At 39.1% G+C, this 17,372-nt stretch overlaps 1 long non-coding RNA gene across 1 annotated transcript; it reads right to left on the reverse strand.

Annotated features, from left to right (window-relative positions):
- Positions 1-7,017: 7,017 nt before the first annotated feature.
- LOC129776769 (uncharacterized) lies at positions 7,018-10,371 on the reverse strand. The gene is made up of 4 exons (XR_008743161.1): positions 9,983-10,371; positions 9,519-9,910; positions 8,414-9,325; positions 7,018-8,361 (listed from the first exon to the last, which is right to left on the reverse strand). It is a non-coding gene; the product is annotated as an uncharacterized LOC129776769 (long non-coding RNA).
- Positions 10,372-17,372: the final 7,001 nt, after the last annotated feature.

Raw genomic sequence — 17,372 nt, forward strand, 5'->3', positions numbered from 1 at the left:
TCGCTTGAATTTTTGAGAATAAATAAACAAACGCCAATAGCACACTCATATTGATACATGAGACGAAAAATTGTCTGAATCGTACCAATACTAACACACATGACAAGCATACTGTCAATTCGCCTAGGTGGCATTGAACTACGTGCTCCGCTTTTGGGGAATGATAATTATTATGGATTTCCTGGTGCAATAAGCCCGTATACAAAATAAAAATTATGAATGAAAATGAACTTTTTTTTAACAAATATGTTATTTTTGTAATAGAGTAACACGTTCTTTTGCAAGTAGTGAAAGAATTCTGAACAAAAATTGTGTTTGATAAAAATTGTATGTTATAATGAAGTGTTTTAGCGAAAATATCATTAAATTTATATAAAAATGGTTAAGTGAAGGTCAGTTTTACGTGTTTTAAGTAATCAAATAACATGTAGTATAAATTTTCATTAAAAATTTAAACAATATAAAACTGTCTTAAGTTCGGATAATCTTATAGGGTATGATTTGCTTTCCCAAACCGATGTCTCCACCAGACGTCGACACAATGCTACTGTCATGCTTGTCCGGTCACCGGACATTGCAGTCGCCGTAGACGGCTGCATCACGGGGCCGTAAAGAGGTTGGTACGGTCGAAATTTGCCATTTGGGAAATTTGCCGGTCCGGCTGAAACCGGATAATGTGTAATCGCCCTAATAGTTTACTGTGCGGTTTAAATCCAGCTGATACCAGCTGTAAAAGACAAGAAAAAAGGCCAATTGTGTCCGGCGGGAATATGAAAATGGTTGCCCGGCCGAGGTGAATGATGTAATGATGAAAAACAGGAAGTGGGTTATATCTATGGTATAACCGCAAGGGTGACGTAGGACTATCGTTGATTTAGAGATCATTTGTTTGAAGTTGAATCTAAATCCATCCTGAATGAATGAATAAATAAATATTTGGGTGACTTCAAAAACGAGAGTGTTACGTTGGAGCATCAAGGTTTTATGCATCCAATATTGGATACAAAAAACCTTGTTCTGAAGAATAAGCTTTCCTGCTAACTGCACTTGATTGACAAATCACAAAACCAAATGTATGTGGTCGCAGTATTATATGGATAGAAAACATTAAAATAAACTCGCTTGAATGTAATTTTCAATTCCAAGGGGAACTGGCAGATTATTTTTCAGCAACGATCATTTCTTTCCAGGTTTCCTCTCGATAACCAGCAAACGAAAAGAGTTGCGCACGTGTATGTGTGTGTGTGGCGGCTGCTTCTATGTCTTCCCGAGGAACCGTATTTCGATGCTGATACTCTCTTGGTCACGAGTGTATCAGCATCGGCTTTTCTGCGCTCCCTCACAGTTAAAACAAACTGATTGCATTAAAGGTCAGGTCAGGCCAGGTAATGAATCCCTCGATCCCTCGCCGTTCAGCTCGTTCAGTAACGATGTTGTCTTGTCGATGTCCTCAGGCGTCGTGCACAAATTATGTAACGCTAAAAATCCGAATTCTGAACCACCTCTCCCCCCCCCCCTTTCGTAACGCAATTTCCTATCTCTAATAAACAGAAAGTAACGCAACATCTACCCCCTCCCCCCTTATCGCGTTACGTAATTTGTGCACGACGCCTCACGAAAAATGAATCGGTTTCACCACCACAATATCATTTCAGTATGCTTTTCGTGCGTGATTGAATCGAGAGAAGGTGTGGTTAACGATGGCAATTGCCTTCCAAACTAGAGGAGAATGAACTCTCTGAGTATGAAAATTTCGGCGACTGAGCAATAATCGATTGAAAATTATATAATTTTCGCGATACGAAACATTTTCCGTTTTTCATGTTATGCATCCAATATTGGATACGATCAGCAATTCGGTCGACTTCTGATAGCGACGAATTTCATGCGAAGTTCCCGGTCGATAGCGATGTGGCTTCTTCACGCTTCCTGCGGCTGATGCGCTTATCCGAGCTGCTTTCGTGGTGCCTTGCCACCGAAAGACTAACGAGCTGTCTGCTTAGTCCCGATGAAACGAGTCCTCACGGTGCGAGAGTAGAGTAAGAAATGAACGAAAGCAAGGGAAGTGTCATTTTATAAAGCATAAAAGAATCGAATGTAAACCCCACCCTCTTTATTGTATAAGCTTACTGTATACTCACGAATATAATAAGGGTGGGATTTAGATTCTATACTTTTATGGTTTATAAAATGACGCTTCCTTTGCTTTCGTTCATTTCTTACTCTACTCTCGCACCGTGAGGACTCGAGCTCGTTAGTCATTCGGTGGTAAGGCACACGAAGTCAGCTCGGATAAGCGCACCAGTAGCAGGATAGGTGGAGAAGCCTATCGACCGGGGACTTTGCGTGAAATTCGCTATCGGAAGTCGACCGAATTGCTGATCCGCAAGCTACCTTTGCAGCATTTGGTTCGTGGAATTGCTCAGGACTTCAAAACCGACTTGCGCTTCCAAAGTTCCGCGGCTATGACGCTGCAGGAGGCTTATTCGAAGATACCAATTTGTGTGCTATCCATGCAAAACGCAACGCGTCACATCATGCCCAAGGACATCTAGCTGGCCCATTGTATCCGAGGAGAGCGTGCTATATTAGCTTAGCATATAATCAACGGCCCTTTTCAGGGCTCCAAATTTGATGGATTAGAGTACAGAAAAGTTTTTTACAGCCCGAACTGAAAGGAGCATTTAGCGAAAATCGTGGTTTCGATAATAATTCGTTACCGATAGGTGCCATGGATATGGATTTCTTAATGAAGAATATGAAATACATGACATGATGTAGTGAATATATCCGAAGAAATCACTTTGGTGAAACTGCATTATAAAATTATTTGTGTACGAATGCCGCAATTGATAGTCGACTCTAATTTGCGCTGGGTAATTTCCTCGGAGGACTCGATTCCTCCTTTGAGCATTAATAATCTCTTTCTGGCAAAACGATGTGGTATTAATCACATTATTTGAATGATAGAATGAAGAAGTTTTCTGCCAATTTCCTTCAACCTCCAAACGTATCTTTCTCCCGTTTGTCGTTTTCGCGTTCGCTAATCCTTTCTCACAACACCCATTTCTAGTTTGAGAAATTGTTGAGTAAACATTGTTTGTCAGTGCGCGTAGAGCGGGAATTCCTAAAGATTCATTGCACCTCTAATAAATTGCCGAAAGACGTGGTCTTACGTTGATCGCACTTGATTGAAAAAATCAAAAACGAAATGTATTTGGTCGCAGCATTATATGAGTAGAAAGCAAATAATCGCTCGAAAATGACTTGATTTTCGCGATGTGAAACATTTTCCGTTTTTCATGTTATGCATCCAATATTGGATATGAAAATTTCCATTGATGGGGAAAAAAATATTCAGAAGCTTTCCTGTTAATTGCGATTGATTGAAAAATAACAAAACCAAATGTATTTGGTTGTAGTGTTATATGGATAGAAAACATTAAAATAAACTCTTTCGCATGAATGTATTTTTCAATTCCCAGGGGAACTGGCAGATTATTTTTCAGCAACGATGATAGCAACGAGAATTCCGCGCGTGTATGTGTGTGTGTGTGTGGTGGCTGCTCCGATGTTTCAAGCGGAACCGTGGCATCACTCTCCTCCTGATGGATTCCCTTTTGGCCTTAGGTGCACAAACAGGCTCTTGGTGACACCGTTCATCAGCGCTTTCATGATAAACGAAATTAGCTTCACAACAACAGCGACAACATGCTCCAATCGCTGTTCAATCATAACTGAGTGGGTTTACGAGCGGCGCTCGCTTATATACCGATTTTTGATTTCAATAGCCTGTTTTGAAAGCAATTTTAAGACTATTGAAACAAGTTTTTGGATGAAAAAGTAACAAGTATATGACGCGTAGACATTTTATCTTTCAAATGAAGTGTTTATCATACCATTTCGTTCAGTTGTTTAAGAGCTATTAACGCTCAAAATCTCGGTCTCCGGCGTAACGCTTTCGTTCTCGAAAGTTTGGTTTTACACCCCGGTATAGAAATGAAAGACGTAGTCCTACGTCAAAACGAATACTTACCTCCGACTTGTTTATGTTGAATAATGGTACTGCATACAATTTTCAAGGCCAGCTAAAAAAGAAAAAGAATGGTAATAGGTTGATTATGTTAACATGGATCAGTTGAAATATTTTTCTTATGATATTTTTCCCCGCCGAAAATATGAAAACAAATGCTCGACTGGGGGAGATGTATTCATTTAAATTCATTGAAAAAATATCATACAAAAATTGTGTCTGAAGATAATTTTATATAATAATGGTAAATTTTGGTCAGAATATCTGAAAATTCATAGAAAATAATTTAAATTAGGGTCAGAACAACGTACTTTTAGTAGGTAAATAACCCAAAGAAAAAAATGTTCAAACAAATTTTAGCAATTCAAAACTGCCTTAGGGCCGACTTATCTGGTAGTGAATAGCTGGCCTCATTATGTGCTCCCTTGGCCGAGTGGTTAGCGTCATAACTAACATGCCGGGTGTTCGGGTTCGATTCCCGTTCTGGTCGGGGGAATTTTTCGTCAAAGAAATTTCCTCCGACTTGCACTGTGATCACGGGTATTCTAGAGCTTACCACTCAGAATGCATTCAAGGCGTGTTATTTGGCATAGAAATCTCAACTAAGTACTAATAAAAATGACGCAAGTAATACTACGTTGAGACGGCGAAGTTCCTCTAGAAACGTTAGTGCCATTGAAGAAGAAGAAGCTGGCCTCATACAAACCTAAGACAAGACCAGACAATAAGGGGTCGATTTCGGACCAGTTTTTCGGCCTCTGCGAGTTGCCATTAGCATTTGAAAATACAGTTCCACAAAATGTACTCATGGTGTAAGAAATCGAAAGAGGAGTTCGGTTGGGCGTCTGTGCTTAGCAGACGTGCGTGTTGTTTTCTTTTCGAGTGTCCTTGTTTTTTTGTCTTTTTAATAGTGATAAGTGTACCAGTTTTTGTGAAAAGTGTGCGTTTCTCCTAAGCGAGATCAATTATGGTGGAAGTAGCTTCACTTCTGTACACAGATTTCAAAATATCGGATTTTCATCCGACGAAGAAGTACAAATTATTTGGTACAGTCCGTTTATTTGGTCGCGCTCGCGCTCGTTGCTGCTCGTTTTCGTTTCGGATCATTTCTTTTCTTTTCTTCGTTATGGGTGTGTATGTGTGTGTTGCCGAATGAAGCCTGTGTCTCCGAAGCTAACCGCAGAAAGGAACGGAATCTTGTTTGAAAGAAAATACATACAGTGATGGTGAATTGTGTTTGTATATTCCCGTGCATTTGGTTTTATTTCGGTTTAGATTTTGTCTAACCGTTCCAGCTACCCACATGTATGAACGCTTTTTTAATTAGTGTGAAGTGGTGGGTGGTGATATAGGCGGAACGGGAGACGGTTCTGGAGAGTTTGTTGGTAACGACGGCCTTGTGGTTGGTTTTTTTTTCTTTCTTCACTGGTTTGCGGCGAATGTGTATTTGTGCGTGTCGCAGGGATGGTATATCATGGAGCGTACAGGCGTAATGAGCTAAGTTTCCTGTTATTCATACATTATACATTTCTCCAAGTAGATCTTTAATTCTTTAGTTCCTCAGGATGTTGGTGAAAAATATGTGTATCGTTGTGCACTCAATCGTCGCGCGCTCTTTATCTTGGGGGTTTCCCTCTCTTGGCCTTGCACATATATTTGTATTATTATTCCAGGGAATCCAGAGTTGGAGCTGTGTGTATGTTATACATTTCGGTTATTCTCCATCGGTGTATATGTGGGTATGTGTCTGATGTTTTGCGGCATACAGGGATGCCAGATGATTTTGATTTGGCCTAAATACCAGTATTGCTACATGAGTAGCAAAATTGTAGGAATTTGTAATGTTTTTGCAATTCAGTTAAAAAAACATTGTAATAAAACCCTATGTGTAGAAGAGCTAATGTTCCGTTTTGTAATCCATTCATAGAGCTTTTTTTTTCGTTTTGTATAAGAGTGATTATGTAAATTTAACTTCTCATGTTTCTCAAAAATAAATCGATTGGAGCGCACGTGCGATGAATAACGATACATATCGCCGGCTCGATTGATTTTAGAAGAGTTCTCTGGATTACCTTCTCAGGTCTCCCAAAGATAACTGTACGCATTCGCGATAGGATTTCGATAAATTAGAATATATAAATTCCCCTCTGATACCTGCTCAGGTTCTCCAAATATAACACTTCGTCATCACGATTAGATCTAGTTACAAATACGTGCGATAAATAGTAGAATATGTAGATTTCTTAAGGTTACCTTCTCAGGTTTCCCAAAGTGTGCAGTTAAGCCACTCTGACTCCAGCCATTTTGGAGATGTTTCAGACGGTCGCAGCGAACACAACTTACCTTGTCCGCAGTCCAAATACGAAAGAGGCAGAGCTAGTGATCCCCTATAATCATTCGATTAATCGATAAATCGAATACTTCCTACAGAAATCGATTAATAATCGAACGAATATTACACAACCAATAATCGAAGCGAACGAATAATTTACGTCGATTAATCGATCCAAACCCAGAGCAAAGAAACGTACGGCTGCTGTGGTTTTATCTTGAAAATCAATCATTATCTTTGACACTCCCCTAAACTCCTAAACGAAGCTCAAGGCCGTCAACGCGAGTTGAGCTTCGTTTACGAGTTTAGGGAAGTGTAGAAGATAATAATTGATTTTCAGGCGATGATGAATACTTTTTTGATTCCAAATGGCTTTCTAACAATTAAGAAATATTAGTCTAACTAATTATTTCTCTCAGTATGACGATTAATCGATTAATCGATTATTTGGGGCGATTAATCGTATCGAATAACAAACTGCTGAGAAGTATTCGATTAGTGGATGAACGATTAATTTCAAAAATCGGGGATCACTAGGCAGAGCACTCGTGCTGCGTGATTGGGTTGGATTATGCAGGGCTGAGGCAAACCTCAAAGCGGGCGAAATCAAGATGAATAGAAAGTATTACCAAGGCGCGTAGAAGTATATCCTAAGGTGGGCCAACTTGCTAAAACCACTCTTCAGCCATCTTGGAAATCTACTGTGTTTTGTTTGTAAACAAAACACAATACGCTAGTGCCGAAGCTCGCTCCTGATCAGTCTGTCTCTTTCACGCTTCAAGGAAATAATTCCCCTTCTGCTTTCTTCCGTACTGTTTTCATATACCGCTCCCCTAACCAACTTAGTGACGAAACGGCCTCACCTAGTACCATAGATCCGTCTTGAGTATTACTAAGGTGATTCCGTATCGTCAGTATGTTAGCGAGGGGAGTGGTACGTAGCGAAGCGTGTAAGAGGGGAATGTGTACAAAAAATGCGGGAGGGAGACAGATGATACATGTGTGCATACAAACTGTCAGAACCGTTGAAATTCCGGAGTATTTCGAAACGAATAAAACATAATTCTCGCAATTCTTTCTTCTGTATTTTTATGGTGATGAGCATGCGAACGGCTGTAAGTAATACGGAGACATTTGTCAAGAAATTGGATTATTGAAATGGTATTATATGGCGCGAGGAGTATAGAATTGGGTTCCTCCAAGGGTTGCATCGATCCTGAGAAAATTCAAATCTCTACATGAGCATTAGTCACACGATGCAACTGGAAAGCTCCTTCAGGCACCTTCGGCGAGCAATTAACGATCTTGCGGTTGGTCGAAACACAACATACAGTATTCATAAAATTGTTTAAGCTATTTTAGGTGGCCGAAAGTGTACGTAGCAGTGCGAAAAACGTTAAGCAAGATTCTTCCTATTTGTTGGAATGAAAAACTGCTACATTCTATTGCCTATTAAGCCGATTGAGTCCTTGTAAAAATAGAAATTTTATTGAATATTTACGTGCAAATTTTTGAGAAGGTATATTCTCATTTTTCTATCTAAACAGCAGCTCAATTATAATGATTTATGATTAAGATATACAATGTTGTTGCTACTTGAATTGACGCGTGCGACTTAGACATATTTAGATAAACAGTCCTCAGTCATCTTTTCTCATCTTATTTATAGATTTTCTTCCTCACAATCATCCTCGCACTTCTTATCGATCAGCCTTTTCTGATGCACTTTGCTGAATTAATTCATCTGCGTTTTGTATATGCTTCGTCGGAAATAATTTTCTTATAACTTACGATAATTGCTCCCGCTCCCGGTGCAATTATCCCAACATAGAGCCGTTGTCTCGCCGATCGTTCGCTTGTAGGCTAGTCATCTTCGCGAATATCTTCGTTGTCCGCATTCGACCCCTCGCCGTCATCTTCATTGGAGTTGTCCGAAAATTGCAAGACGTCCTCTGAGATGCACTTCAGCGTACCATCACGTCACGAATGTTCTAATCTGTAACCAAAAATTAGTAAGTTCCTTAAAATATATAGGATAAAAAGGTTACCTTCCGATCAATAATCAAACAGACACAGTACGTTTGTTGTAAAAAAAAAACACAAAACGGAAATTACAACTACACATCATATATATTACAGGAAAACTTTGAGATTATTGATTTCGCGCACAACTTCAATATCAGATCTCTTGCTCCCGCACTCAGAAAGTATGGATTGTCCACCTTCAGCTATCGGATCTCATAGTATGTTGCCTTGGTCGTTTCCGGTTCGAACGGTGGAAAACAGACGCAAAACTAAAAATACAGAATGCACAAACATCACTGAAATACGACCATCTCCGGTGGCATATAATCTAACGATTCGATTCGCCAGTTGACACCGGTGTAGAACTTTTGGGAAGTGCTTCAGAAACTCATTAATGTGACGCTGATATTTTTTTTATGTCAGGAAATGCTGACGACAACCTATGCAAACGAAATCGGTTCGTCTTTTATTTTTTCCTTTTTTAAAGTCTGGTGTGCCTTCATTAAGGAGACTATTCCACTCCATGATATGATGTGCACGGTTCTCTGGTGGAAAATATTGTCTCGAAGACAAGAAGATTCCTGTACAGTAATCGTTACTTTTTGTAACCCTATAGCGACCGTTTGCGGGCGAACTGCACGCCATATTCATCGCACGAAAACGACAGCTGATTCTGGTGATAGATCATGTAATTATTCAACGATTTGCGACACCTATAAATACTCTGGACAGTGGTACAATGTTATTCCCACATTTAGCCGTCGTTATCTCGCCGATCGGTCGCTTGAAAGCAAGTCATCGCCCTCATCGTCTACATTTTCCGCATTCGACTCCGCGCCGTAATCTCCATTGTAGTTGTTCAAAGATTGCAAGGCCTTTTCACGAATTTGCCCACCGTTACCATCACGTCACGAATGTCCGAATCTCCGACCGAACTGCAACAAAAAGTATGTTTGTTTCATTGAGCACATAAACAAAGTGCAATATACAATCGAGTTTCCCTTCAAATTTAATTTCATGCAGCATCGAAAGAAAGAGTGAAGAAAAAGGATGCCTCCAAATCAATAATCAAACAGACAACTACGTTTGTTGATGAAAACACATATAACGGGAATTATAACTACACACCATATGTCACAGGCACAAATTGAACTCATTGATTTTGCTTCGATACCAAACACCTCCTTCCGCAATCCGGAAGCAGCCTCTAGCTTCCGAGTCTCATTGTATATGGCCTTGGCCGTTTCCGATTCAAACGATGGAAAACCGACGCAAACTCAAAATACAGAATGCTTAAACATCACTGATCTAAGACCATCTACGGTGGCAGATAATCGAGCGGGGGTGAACGAGCCACCCGAAATTGACTATTTTCAGGTTGTCATAGTCCGTCAGTAGAATGTTCTCTTGTTTCAGATCGCGATGAACACATACATTCGCTACCTGATAAGTATATTCAGCAGCCCTTATCTCCTCAAATCGTGCCAAATAAATACGACAAACGAAGAATATGAAGATACCTGCGGAGCAAGCAAATATAAACATTATTGTCATTAGCTACTCACCTCAATCAGGTTTCCATTTCCACTTACCACAAATTTTGTTTCTCTATCCGTGCTTGTGTCGTTGTGCGCTGAATAATCCCGATAAAATAAAATAAAGATCAACGAGATCAAATTTGTTTTAACTGAAGAGAAGTACGAATGCAAATGGCCGTATCGTATGGTAACTTGCTTATAAAAAACGTATTGTGTTTTGTTTGTAAACAGAACACAGTAGACTTTCAAGATGGCTGCACAGTGGTTTTGGCCAAGACGGGTCTATGGTACTAGGTGAGGCCGTTTCGTCACTAAGTTGGTTAGGGGAGCGGTATATGAAAACAGTACGGAAGAAAGCAGAAGGGGAATTATTTCCTTGAAGCGTGAAAGAGACAGACTGATCAGGAGCGAGCTTCGGCACTAGCGTATTGTGTTTTGTTTACAAACAAAACACAGTAGATTTCCAAGATGGCTGAAGAGTGGTTTTAGCCAAGGCGCGTAGAAGTATATCCTAAGGTGGGCCAACTTGCTAAAACCACTCTTCAGCCATCTTGGAAGTCTACTGTGTTTTGTTTGTAAACAAAACACAATACGCTAGTGCCGAAGCTCGTTCCTGATCAGTCTGTCTCTTTCACGCTTCAAGCAAATAATTTCCCTTCTGCTTTCTTCCGTACTGTTTTCATATACCGCTCCCCTAACCAACTTAGTGACGAAACGGCCTCACCTAGTACCATAGACCCGTCTTGGTTTTAGCAAGTTGGCCCACCTTAGAATATACTTTTACGCGCCTTGGTTTTGGCTAATTGGCTCACCTTAGTAGTAATACTTCTATACATCTTGGGCGAAATATGAATGACAGGGCTGCGTCGCGTTGGCACGGTATGTATAAAAGGGTGGGCTGCGCATTTCGAGCGGAATATATTAGATGTAAAGGGAAGATTATATTCACGATCCACACACAAAAATGACGCGGAGAGTTATTTCAATGAAAGGTATGTGCGATAAATAATTTCTCATGAATATCAACTTACGTCGGGTGACAAAATATTCCGTAAGTTAACATGTATGCGATGCGATTGGTCACGAAGTACAATGTAGGTAAGGTAGGTCGAGTGTTGAAATATTCCAAGAGTTCAGAAAGTCGGCTGTTAGAATATTCTAGGAGCTACAAAGCATGCGATGTGATAGTCCACGAAATATATTATAGATTTGTTTTATTATGGATAGGCTTTCAAGTGACCTTCTTAGGTTTCTTATGCATTACCTCCGTCGTTGGATGTCAAAATATGTAGAAAATAGAATGTTCTCGAGCCAATAAGGCACGATATGTATTGTAGATCCTTCTTATTGTAGAGAGGTTTCTTAGTGATCTTCTCAGGTTATGGGGGCGAAATCCGTACTATTGTGAAGTTTTGGACCGATTAAGAACAAAAGGCCAGGTTTTTTGACAAAAGGAGTGTTCCTCATCCACGATAATGCGCAGCCCCATTCTGCTCGCGTAAGAGCAATTCAAAAAATTCAAATGAACTGTGTTCGAGCCTCTTCCTTACTCCCCAGACCTCGTCCCTAGCGACTATCACTTATTCCCGGTGATGAAACAGGCGTTCGGCGGTCAACGATTCGATAACACTGAAAAAATTCGTGACGTAGTTACATCGTACTTCAAAAAGTTGGACGCTACGCACTTCGCGCTCGGAATAGAAAAACTCGTGCCACGCTATGAAAAATGCCTCGAACGTTACGGCGATTATGTAGAAAAATAGAAAATAAAACGTAGATTACGAAAATTACCTTGTTGTTTGACCTAACTTTATTTTTCCTCGATTTCTGAGGTACTGAAACTTATTTTTTGAACGACCTTCGTAATTCAGCCTCTTCAAAACATAGTCATTTTTGATACTTCAACACAAATAACGAAATTCGACTTTTTCCTGTTATTAATTGAAAGTAAGCAACTGAAAATAATTCATTAAAGTATAAAGAGCTATGAAATAATATAAAAACGTATTTATCGATTTAGATTTCATTAGGAAAATCAGAACATACCATAACTGCATGCTCGAGACAAACATATTTTTATTTCATTTTAACAAAAACCATCTAACAAAAACTTAATGCCAATTTTTTTGATGGCGTATAAAAAGATGATCTTTATTTATTTTTTTTATTTATTTCCTTTGTCTTCGAAAAAAATCGTACAGACTGTTATTAATTTAAATTCCTTATCCTTTTTCTGAAAACGCCCTTGCTTATATTATAGTCAAAATAGTCGGAAACATCGATGAATGCTGAATGTAAACTCGCACTGAGTGGGTTGTTGTGCCCGTAGTTCGTCCTGTTGAGGGGGATATTGATCGCATTATGATTGCGGAGCAAACGAGATGGAGCGTTCAAGTTAACTTGCTAGAGCAGAGCGGAACAATCAGTTCTGTTTGTCATTATGTCGAATATGAACATCCGTTGCAATTTCAGTCGTCTGGACGAAAGGCTGTCAAGGTCAATCAAAAGACACCGTGGTCTGTAGGGTGGTAGGTTTGCTGGGTCCAGCCATGGCAACTGTCGAAGGGCGAAGCGAATATAGTGCTTTTGGATCCGCTCAATTTTGACGATTCCCTACACAGCATTTGAGTAGCTCGTCGATATCATCTTGCATGGTAATACAGTCCAGATTTGATGCAATGACCCTGAAGATTTTCAGGTCATCAGCAAAGAATAATTTATCTGTTGACAATCGTCGTTGATGAAAAGAATGAAAACTAGGGGTCCAAGCACGCTTCCTTGTGGAACTCCGGATGGAATATCAAAAATAGTAGAGCAATCTGCACCAACATAACCCAGCAAACATTAAATCGCATAACAAGCGTATATATAACATCATATGCCCTAAATTTTGGTTGGCATATAATGCGCCTAACTGGCATATGCATGCAAAAGTGGAGGCCATATACATACATGGCAAAAGCTTACCGAATTAGTTTGGATGAATATGCAACTTTGACCAACTATAATAGCGATCATGTTGAAATTGAATTGCGATCTAATATGAATATATTCATGAATTGTCAACGCACCTAATACGACTTTTGCCATACTCATATACGATTTATTACAGACATAGAAAAAAAACAAATGGCGCAAAATATTTTCGTTAAATGTTAATTATAGCCTCACAAATCGCCATTTTTATATATGAGTATTTATATTTGTAGAAATAATAATTATTTAATTTACTTGTGTTGGGAATGGAATATAAATGTTTAAAATGGCACAGATTGATGTTTGGTTAAAACTGCTCCGATTTGCTCCGAATGTACGGCGTCGACGGGGAACTATTGCTTCGAAGATGATATTCAGTGTCTCATAAAACAGGGCTAAGCTTTCGTCAACTGATGAGCAGTTTTGTAGATCCCAATCCCAGTTAACTGACGAGATTTTTTCCTTTAAAAGCTGGACGTCGCATCGTTTGAAGTCGAAATCCAGGACATCGACTTCAACGAGATCTGTTGCATTCACGAACGCAATGTCAAGGATTCTTCCGTTGGAATTCATTACCGAATTTACTTGTGTCAACCCATTAGTGGAAATTGTTTCAGTAAGCGCTATTTCTTGCTCTGTTGAAGAGTTAGACGGGAGATAGCCATTAACATCTTCATCGAAATACCACCTTAGAAGATTATAGTCGCCTAGAGTCATAACGATGTCGTCATCAGACATCACGTCACAGATTCTTTGAACAGCATCGCAATGATCGGAATATAAAACTGGACTAGAATTTGGTCGTAGATTTATGCCAATAATAAAAGGATTTCTAGGAACTTCCTGCGACTTATTTTATCGTTGATAATTTTCAGCTCATATATTATAGAAAAAAAAACCCCGAAGCTGTAACTGTAAAAATAACCATAAACCACCGTTTAATTTATAGTTTACAATTTACAATTCTTCCGCATGTGCAATTCTTTCACAAGTGTGTATATGTGTGACCATTGTATTTAGTGAACAACTATACGAATATCAAACATTTGTACTTTAATTTTGCATATATTTTTTATTTTTTGTTAGGGTGACCGTTTCCATTTTAGGGTGGTCCAAAAAAACATTTTTTGAACTGCTAAACCGATTTAGATGATCGACATATCAAATTGAAGCCAATAACACAATTACAGTAGAACCCCCATTATGAATATATTCATGAATTGTCAACGCACCTAATACGACTTTTGCCATACTCATATACGATTTATTACAGACATAGAAAAAAAACAAATGGCGCAAAATATTTTCGTTAAATGTTAATTATAGCCTCACAAATCGCCATTTTTATATATGAGTATTTATGTTTGTAGAAATAATAATTGTTTGAATGACTTGTGTTGGGAGTGGAATCTGAATGTTTAAAATGGCATAGATTGATGTTTGCTCCAATATGGGTTCGAACTCCGGTCGTCTGGATTATCATCCACCAGCTATCTCGCGCGGCTAACTGAAATTTAATTCAACAGCGGTTAAAACTTTCGAGTGCATCAGCATTTCATTGACATTTCAATATGATGTAATATGTTCTTTATTAGGATCTAATATGATTTACCGTTTCATGATTTTCTTCAGCATGCAACACGATTTACTACAGTACTGAATCGATTTAAATTATAGGCTTATACGACACACAAACTGCATCAGCGTAATATACGCATATGATGCGAATTAAATATATTTTACGACATCATAAAATTGATGTTTATTATACCGATATGCTACTTAATTTGATAATGGTATATAAAATCGAGTTTTTACATTTTATGCGATTTCAAATATACACGATACATACTTTGATTTATTTTTTTAAATTTTTTTTTTATTATAAATAAAATATAACGTTTATTTCAAAAATATAAAAGAGTATTTACATCAAAAAAAATAATTTTCGCATCTTAAGTAGAATGCAAGTACGCCAACATCAATTCTTCCGTTAATTTCATTAACATAATTGATGAACAGAATTAAAATTTTCAATATTTGACTTCGTTTGGTAGTTGCTATGTTCAGTAGTGCTGGTCGCATTAGTTCTTCGAAAGAAAGACGTTGCCATCCCTCGAGTATTCCTGTTATTCTTGGTTGGTTGGCATATAATGCGCCTAACTGGCATATGCATGCAAAAGTGGAGGCCATATACATACATGGCAAAAGCTTACCGAATTAGTTTGGATGAATATGCAACTTTGACCAACTATAATAGCGATCATGTTGAAATTGAATTGCGATCTAATATGAATATATTCATGAATTGTCAACGCACCTAATACGACTTTTGCCATACTCATATACGATTTATTACAGACATAGAAAAAAAACAAATGGCGCAAAATATTTTCGTTAAATGTTAATTATAGCCTCACAAATCGCCATTTTTATATATGAGTATTTATATTTGTAGAAATAATAATTATTTAATTTACTTGTGTTGGGAATGGAATATAAATGTTTAAAATGGCACAGATTGATGTTTGGTTAAAACTGCTCCGATTTGCTCCGAATGTTATTCTCTGTTGTACGTAAGCCCAAGCAGGTGCTACCCGGAAACAGTCACTAAATTTGTGTTGCAACGTTTCAATCGCAGTGTTACAGTGCAGTGTTCATCATTCGCTCTTTGAATCCTTTTCATTAATTGCCTATGTTCTGTCTTCTCATTTACGAACAGATACAAACTGCTTCGCTGGCTCGACGATAGTTGTTTCGTTAGAATATTCTTCCAAACTCTTTTCCAATTTGTTCCCGGATTTCTCCGTTCAACACGAGGTGTTTCTGTTCGCTCCAGAAAGATTCGGTGGATTTGTTCACTAGATGGATTCGCTCTAACAAGTGGGGGGAGAAGGGGGATTTGTTGGGAAATTATCTTGAAGCAGGAAAGGTCTGCGGGGGGAGGAATAGCCTGGTTCAGAAGGGATTGGTAATAGGGGAGGGAGCCACTTGCCTGTATGTGACGATTCAAGAGCAACGCTTTGCATTTGAAGACTGGTAGCTGCAGTTTCAGTCCACCATATTCGGTATCACGCGCTAGTTGCTCCATCGGAACTCGCGCCGGAAGTCCACGCCACAGGAATGACCCCATAAGCGACGTTATTTTCGCCGTGTGAACGCAATACGGCGCAAGAATTGAGGCCACGTACCAAATCTTCGCCGTGATGAATGTGTTTAGTACTATTATTTTCTGATAGAGGTTGAGATTTCTCAAAGAGTGCAGCCACAACTGCTGCGCAAATTTTGTTATGAGAGCGTCCCAGTTAATTTTGCTCATTTCTCGGATCGAGTTGGTGAACAACACCCCCAAAATCTTCACTTTATCTGTTGTATGTAGCCACGGCACGCTTATTGGATTCCCATCAATGAGCCCGACGTCGATTGAAATCGTTTTGGATCTGTTTTGTTTTGCTCCAGCGGCACGTTCAAAATCATTGAAAAGCTCATTGATGCGCTCTATAGTATCAGTATTGGTAACTATCGCAGATATGTCATCTGCGTATGCCACCACGAGGTCGGAACCGAGTTGTCACTCCAGCTTCGTCAGAAAAGGGTGGAGGTAGATGACGAAGAGCAGCATCGACATCGGATCTCCCTGCCGTACGGAGCGTTCGATCGGGAAGCGCTGCGAAAGGTGCCCGTTTATTAGCAAACGAGAGAAGGATTGTTCTGCGATTCGTGCTAGTAAGTCAACGAAGCTCGGATTCATTCCCAGCTGTCTCATTGTTTGATGAAGGAAGGAAAGAGATACCCGATCGAAAGCATGATCTAGATCGTAGCTTATCAGCTTCCCTTTTATATTACTCGCCTTCAGCTGAGCAATTCTGTCTTTCAGAGACAGAGTGGCTTCGAAAATTGAGTGCCCTTCGTTGGCACACTTTTGCGCATCACTCAGTACCCGATGGTTACGTATGATCCGTTCAAGACGAAACGTCATAATTCTACTGAGAATTTTTAAAATCCGAATTTAGAAGTCTGATTGGACGATATCCTCGTGCAGTATTTTCTGTTCCCCTTTTTCGTACTAGCACGATTACACCATTGGCGAACTCAGGAGGTATCTCGGATACAAGTGCTTCGTTTAAAACGAGATTCAGCTCACGATGAATGACGTCGAAAGTGTGTTCATAAAAAAAATGAGTGGGTTATATCTATGAAATAACCGCAAGGTTGACGTGGAACTACCTTAGCTTAGCAATCATTCGTTTGTATTGATTAAATTCTTGATTGAATGAAACAGTTTCCAAATTCAATTGAGCTCAATATATTTGCTCTGCGAGTGAAAAAAATGAACAAATGCCGTGTAAAGTCAATTCATTTATTGTGATTGATTGTTCTTCGTTACAAGTAAATTTAATGACGGACCTTTTACGTTTGGTATGATGACTAGAACAAAATATATGTACGGAAGAATTATCAAACGATT

The sequence above is a fragment of the Toxorhynchites rutilus genome, chromosome 3 (assembly GCF_029784135.1).
Source record: "Toxorhynchites rutilus septentrionalis strain SRP chromosome 3, ASM2978413v1, whole genome shotgun sequence".
NCBI classification, from domain to species: Eukaryota; Metazoa; Arthropoda; class Insecta; order Diptera; family Culicidae; genus Toxorhynchites; species Toxorhynchites rutilus.